Source organism: Schistocerca cancellata, chromosome 4 (assembly GCF_023864275.1).
Source record: "Schistocerca cancellata isolate TAMUIC-IGC-003103 chromosome 4, iqSchCanc2.1, whole genome shotgun sequence".
Lineage (NCBI taxonomy): Eukaryota > Metazoa > Arthropoda > Insecta > Orthoptera > Acrididae > Schistocerca > Schistocerca cancellata.
The window spans coordinates 416,969,451-416,977,004 of NC_064629.1; the positions used below are offsets into that span (position 1 = coordinate 416,969,451).

Consider the following 7,554-nt stretch of genomic DNA (forward strand, 5'->3'; position numbering starts at 1 on the left):
GTGAAGCCAAGGTTCCTCCTCCATCACACTCAACAGTCCACCACCTAGTGGTGGTCACTGAAGCATGTTCAGTGATGGTTTTAGAGAAATAACAGCACTAAGCAGCTTGAGAGCACTACATTTGCCAAACTCACACACAGTTGAGTTCCTTTAGGAGTTCACCCCATCACAACTCAGGTGGGCACATTTGGTTTATCCAATGCCACGGATATGCAAGCATGTGCAGCAGTCATAGTAACAGCAGAGTCTGTAGCAAACTAATATTATCCTTTGAACTATTGTTCTACATGGCCTCTTGGGCCCACTTGGATTACACTGAAGAGAAAAAGTTTGTTAGTGAAATCTTTATTCTACATTTTTCCACATGCTTACATAATAACCAGTAAGTGTGGGAAGAAAAGAGGATTGTACAAGTTTCTTCAACCAAATGTCTATTTTTATGGCACATACATCCACCCTATCACCAGTGCTCAGATTTCAAAAGGGTTTGATGATTTGATCAGACTACTCTTTTTTCCTATCACCACCTCCTCATGCAATTTCCTTCTTTCTTTGGAAGGTCACACAAAGAGTATTTAGTTTTAATTATAGCCTGAACAAGATATATTTTTACCTACTGACAAAAGCTTGCAATAGTATCCTCCTCGCACATTTGCAAATGGAACTAATCTTATGAATGATTTCTGATAGCTGAGAAGGGCAACTGACACACACACACACACACACACACACACACACACACACACACACACACACACACACACACACACACATTTTCTTCATGAAAATATACACACTCTTAATACAATTGTACCCCGATACTTTTTCTTCTTCAACTTGCAAACAAGATTTCTTGTGTTATATTACACAACAAGATGAAATAAAAATTGAAGAATCTACAATCAAAATCATAATTTACAAACAATGTGAACTAAAAGGAAATTGTGGTGGGGTACATCAAACCAGTCAGAAAACTGGTGACAAAAAAGCACATTTGGCATGTAGAAATATTCAATATACTCTTGAAAAGTTCCTGTTGAGATCTGATCTCAAACTTTTGCATCTAAAGAGCAAGCTGATCAACAGAGTTTTCAAAACAGTGTGAGAGCCCAGTTTGGTACTATGAACAGATATGGTATTACACAAACCATCCAATCAGAGAAAAACATACCTGGATAATGCCAAAACAATTGAATGTCTGCAATTCCAGATGAACCATTCACAATTACGTATTCTGTATAACATAAAACTCGATGCAAAACTGCCTTTGTACTTGTGTGTGGAAGCAATTTCTCAGTCATATCTATGTGAATACAGTCTGCTTTATATAATACATCATCCACTCTTGGCCTTTAGCAACAGGGGAAAGGCATATGTGGGCTAAAGAATACTATTTATGAAACAACTTTCAGCTCATATATATTATGGTTGTTATCTTTAAGCACATACTCCTTCCCTTGCAGTGTGCTGTAATGGCCCTTTCGCTGAACGAGTACTGCTCACTGACAACTACCAAACAACAGTCTGCAGTCATTCCTGTTTATGTTATAAAAGTGATACATTATATGACTTTGATAAATTCAAAATCCGGTATTTGAGCTGCCACAATTTCCATTTCCTGAAAAGTTTATAAGCAAATGTAAAAACTATCAGCACTCCTCAACTTTCACATACATGATAAGTATGCACTGCAGGAACATATGTCAGCATTAAGCAAATAGGATAAGGATTAGTATTCGATACTCATCATCAGGTTTCATCAGTAATGTAACGTTAATGGCAGCTGTCACATTGCATTTTGTTGCATATTTTCACTGATTGTTAGTTGACAAAGGCAATGAATGTAAAAGCGAAAATCCTTGCTGTGGTGACACTGGTCTATAACATCAGCCATATCAAAAAATCGCCGCTGATATTACGTTACAATCACTATGTTGTTTAAGACATTTGTCACATGTTCCATACATCACTGGTCAAAGCTGATGACTAGTATCGAATAAACCTCTTTACCCAGCAAATTTTGATGTCAAATAATGAGCATGCATTCTTAAGCAATGCGAACAGCACCATAAAATACCAGTATACATGGAAAGAAGCAGAGAAATGGCTCTTGGAAGTAGGTTCTGATATTTTAATAGTCTTTTTTGTTAATACTTCACAATAAACCAACTATGTTTTTTACTAGACATAATAGTTTCTCAAGTACCTTGATTAAATTTAATCAAATGACAACTATTCATGTCAAACTGTAGGCATTAGAAAATCCAAATTTTAATTATTGCCAACAGATAGAATATTAACCATACACATTCTAGGTGCTAATTTATTTTCAGGAACAGAAACTGTATGGCCCACATATTAAGACTAAAACTATTGCTTAATTCATTTCTCAACAACACGTAATTTACAACACAACAATCTAAACATTAAAGCTAAAATACAAAAGTCTCAGATTCAATTCCCAGTCAGTCCCAGGACTTTTGTCCATCAATTATTACGTCTTTCACCTTTGGCAATGTTTGTTGATGTGAAAAAATGCTAAGCTGCAATGTTGTTTGTAGTCTACTTTAAAGTACAATCAGCAATAGCATCAACTACCTAGGAGTATCCATTTGGTATGACAAGGAGGTAAAGCTGTCATCAACCCAAAGGCTGGTTTGAACAACACAGTGTTCTACTATGCACAATGCTGTTAGATATCATGTCATTGCCTTCCCCTGACCTCCAAACTGAGTTACCCAGCCACTATAAGGGAACCTATAGATTAGTGTGAATTCATAATCATAGTGCAACTCTGCATTTATCACATTGACAAATAAAGCCAGCAGTGAAATAAGTGATAAGTGACAGAAAAATCCTTGGATTGACTAGAAATCAAACCAGATGACTCCATAGTTTGGCACTTACCACTAAGACAAAGTCTCAGGGGGGTATAAAAACGAATATAAATCTCATTGTAGGGAAGGCAGATTGAGCCTCAGTATTCTTTCAACAGTGTAAATGAACCATCACTAAAGATGTGACAACAAACATAATTATTAATCAAAGTGTAATTTATAGTTGACGAATGCTTGAGGGTTGTGTCAATTTTTATTTTATGCATATTCTTCAACTTATGTATGCAATTTTTTCGACATATAATCTACTGCTCTGATGATAAAGACGTTTAACACAACAAGTTATATTTTTAGAAATAACAGTAAGAATATAATGACACATTAGAGACATCAATTTGTGTCATAACTATTATACTGATGATAGCCAGATACAAATCTCTGTAACACCCCTGTCCACTCACATTAACCCAACAGTCAATGCTCTCTCATGGCACCCATCTTTAACAATGGCAGTGGAGTGAAACTAATCTCATATCTATTTTAGTCCCACAACTGCTTACATAGCTTCTGTCAAACTGAGACTCTCACCTTTTCATCTACATATCTGAATGTTTTGGCAACAGCAATAGGTACCACGACATAAAACTGAAATAACCTGATAAATATGCAACACACCAATGATTTTTCTGGAGTCAAACACATGCTCTGCTACAAAATAAATGGGCTGGTGCTTGCCAGGCCCACACACAGGACTATTTATTGGACAGAGGGGGCGGGGGATATCGGAAAGCTAATTTTACTTTGTGTGACTCATTATAGTATAAATACATAAATAAAGTTCCGATTAAACCTTTTAATATACCAAACACGTGGACAAGAATTGATTTGCTGTTTTCATTCACCTTAAATGATCCTTAAACTTGTTAAAGCTCAAATTTCTCAGAACCACTAGATAAATATTTAATTTACAGCAGTGTTACTGAGGTATCAATCTCATATAGAAAAGCAAATACCTCGCAAAATTCAAATGAACTAACAGAAGGTTACAAAAATAACTTCAAAATCAATCGCTATCTCTCTCCCCCCCCCCCCCCCCCCCCATGAAAGGCACCCACTTACTTTACACAAGTTTTCGAACAAAGATATTAACCTTGAGTCTATTCTGTTTAGTTCTGAAACAGCCCAGACACAGCCACGTTGAACTTAATTTTTCCTTGTATGGCTGAGGACACAAAGGAGGCTAATTAACTCAAACTTGTCCTTGGGATGATCTATTTTCAACTAGATGGAAATTTTTACACAATACAGACATGGTGTCATTATGAAACTGTTCACCACCTTCTCCGCTTTGTGTCAGTTGAAGCCTCTCATAGTTCTGTGAATCTTCCTCTGCTGTTTTTCACCAACCTCTTTACACCTGAAACTTCTTTCACTTTACTTTCAGCCATAATCCTGAATCAATAATATTAAGAAAGCATTTTGGTACTAGAAAATTTCCACTGCATCTAGCATTAAGTCCAAACATTTCGGGGAGAGGGGCAGCATGTGCCCCCGACCCTCCCAGGTGCTTGCTGCAGAGCCAGTCCCTATTTTCAGCTCACATTTCTCTTGCAGGTCTTCATAAAAAAAAAAAAAAAAAAACAATCTTCAATCTGGTGCCCTCCTACTTTTTCCTAGACACCATCTGTTTAACTTTGTCACTCAATCCACCTATCCATTTGCAAGGTAGTGAGAAGAGGAGGGATGGAAAAGAGCACATGAATGTGTCTTACAGTAGAAAGCATGAATAGGAACCGAATCTCTCTTTTGTGATCAACTACAATCAGGAAAAGTACCAATTAATGCTCCACCATTAAATAAAATTAATATTACAAATATGTTAATTTACAAAATAATTCAAAGGTAAAAGCAGTTTTAGTTTTTCTAACAAAAACTGTATTAAATATTGAGACACTGATCTATTTTGTTACAACCTTCATTTCACATTCACATTCACTGCATTTGTCAAATCTCAACCAAGTTGTCACCTATCAACCGAACTTAGAACTCAAAACTATGTTACATATCAGTCTATCACATGGGTCTTTAAGAAAATGTGATAACACTAGAGCTTTTGTGGAATTTTAATACTGCATATAAATTCAACTGTTACAAAATGTTTCACTAAACCAGTTTTCCAGTAAGGAATACATTCTCTGCCAAACTAAAGAGGCTGATAATGTTTATGATGTCTACTCTCACATGTCAATTCCAACATACTATTAGGAAAACAGTTTCTGCATACTCTCTCCAATATAATACTGTCACATATACCCAAGTTTTCAAAACTTGTCAGCATATACACTGATTTATTTCTGACTCCATTTAATAGGACTTGTTTTGCAGGGATGATCTAGTTGTTTGTATAACTTCACTTTAATATAACGAATTTCTACAATATGGTTGGGTTAGGAGAGGAACTAAAAGTACAGTGACCATGCCATAAAGAGTGCAACTACCAACCACTGCTCACAAAGCATGTACCAGGCTTGTTCAATAATACCTTTGTTGCAGTGTCCAATTTACTTTAACCTCCACTGACGACTGTCTATTATATGTAACAACATTAACTGGGAACGTGACGTCTGTTCATTTATTGTTTCTATTTGGAATAATTGAAAATATCTACTATCGACAATTTAATTTAGTTTCCTAGGCCTGTGCATTCCTCTATTCGGAGGAACACACCAATTATATGTAAACAAGGTTGAGTGCAAACACGTAATTTAACAACGGTAACAGCTACGAACAGTTACGTTTCTTCCTTATTACTTTCGTCGCATAAGAAAACATAACCATTATCAACGACATATGGGCCGAGAGTAAAATTTTGTTGACCAAGTAAGCGAAGGAAGGAAAATTGCAAGGCGTTCATATGTCTGCAAACACAGAATGAAAATGTTAAAATGTCATCGAGGGGCAAAACATGCGTTTACAAGTTCTGGTAATCACTAACGAAAAATAAACATTCTTAAAGTATTAACGAAATCGTCAGAGCGAAGGTGGGAGTGATCGATCGTAATCAAATAATAAAGTTCTCGTCTAATGACAAATGTCACAGCTGAACCGGTAATTAGAAAACTTTTACAGTAAGTCTGTTCCTACGAGAAGGATATATGGAAATTACCTCAAATCTTGGCCCCAGGGACTAATGAAACTTCAACTGACTGAAGAGCTTAGCTGCTTTTAGCACTTTATCCGAAATTCACTTGACGATCTGTGGTAGCGAAAAAGTGCACTCGCTAAACAAGTCGCCCAATTCTTCTGTCCGCGATATTTCTGACCTGCATAGTATGCATAAACATTTCAAGTTGGCACATACGGGCACCCGAAAAAACCGATTACAAATATAACGCGATACTTCAAACACCAAATAAATGCGCCGGCCATGACATCCCACTCTACGCCGGAAGACTAAACACAAAACACATAGCGAACAAAGCAAGAAAGATACTACACGCGATGAAACTTGCGATCAATATTATGCGATCGGACTGCCTTGCCAAAATTGTCTTTCGCAGTATGGTCAACATTGGTTTCTTTTTAGATTACATTGGAATAACTCCTCCATAGGCTTGACGATCAAAAATGTGCTGCCGTTGGAGGCCGAAGGAGAACAGTCACATTAATACTGTTTCCGGGTTCATTTTATCAGGGCGGTTATCCTGTAGCAAAGAAAATGTGTAGACAGATGATCATTTTATATCCGAGATTTGAATATCAATCTAGTAATATGATGAACTCAGCTCTCATAATCGTTTTGTTCTTGATAGATTGTATTTTTTGCTGATTTCTCTGTAGCTGTTCCAATATGCACTTTCTACATCATTTTCATTCTTAGAGCCACCTACATAATAGAAATTGTACTTAGTAATTCAATCAATATAGTCCGGTGACGTTATTCTGACCGGAGAGAAATCATGTATGCGGTTCCCCAAGGCTCAATCTTATGTCCACTATTGTTCCTCATGGATGTAAACGATCTTCTTTTTAACATACAACAAACAGAACTAGTTCTTTTTGCAGATGGTACTAGCAGTAATCAGTCCAAGCACACACACAGAAACAGAAGAAATGCTAAACAATGTTCTTATAAGTATCACTGAATGGTTTCCTGTGAATGGTCTTCCTCTTAATTTGAAAAGACACAATATATTAAGTTCTGCTCGTCTGGGGTAATACAGATGCTAAGTGTAACACATGGTCAGGAAGTAATAAATATGGCGGATACTTCAATTTTTTAGGAGTCCACATAGATGAGAATTTAAACTGGGAAATACACACTTTGGAACTTCTAAAACAATTTATTGTAAATGTGCCATGCACGCGGCAAACAACCAGTATTATAATAATCAGTGGTTCTGCATTCAGGTTGACTGGGTCACAATGGTAAAAGTCAAACATCAGGCAAGGAATGAGTTTATTCCTCATGACTTGTTTGAGAATTTATCGATCATCAGATATCCAGGAGCGATTGCTGCATGTAGAAACAGTGTTTCCGGTTGTATATGAAACCGACATTTGCAAACTATTCACAGAAGCACACACTCAGAAATGGAGGAAATGGTAAACAATGTTATTAAACGTATCATTGATTGGTTTTCTGTGTATGGTTCTGAATTTTAAAAACGAGTCTGTGAAGGATAGTTTCACACACAACTGGAAATGCTATACCTAA

At 36.5% G+C, this 7,554-nt stretch overlaps 1 protein-coding gene across 5 annotated transcripts in view; it reads right to left on the reverse strand.

The window, feature by feature from the left end:
* Positions 1–6,324, reverse strand: part of LOC126185226 (uncharacterized protein DDB_G0271670-like) — a 186,094-nt gene extending 179,770 nt beyond the window's left edge. For 3 of the 5 annotated variants that reach the window (XM_049928109.1, XM_049928106.1, XM_049928107.1), the window contains exon 1: positions 6,004–6,324. The gene's annotated coding sequence lies outside the window, so the exon portion shown is untranslated. Of the gene's footprint in view, positions 1–5,379; positions 5,756–6,003 lie in introns of all 5 variants that reach the window. The other 2 variants (XM_049928108.1, XR_007536989.1) reach the window with 2 other exon arrangements.
* Positions 6,325–7,554: the final 1,230 nt, after the last annotated feature.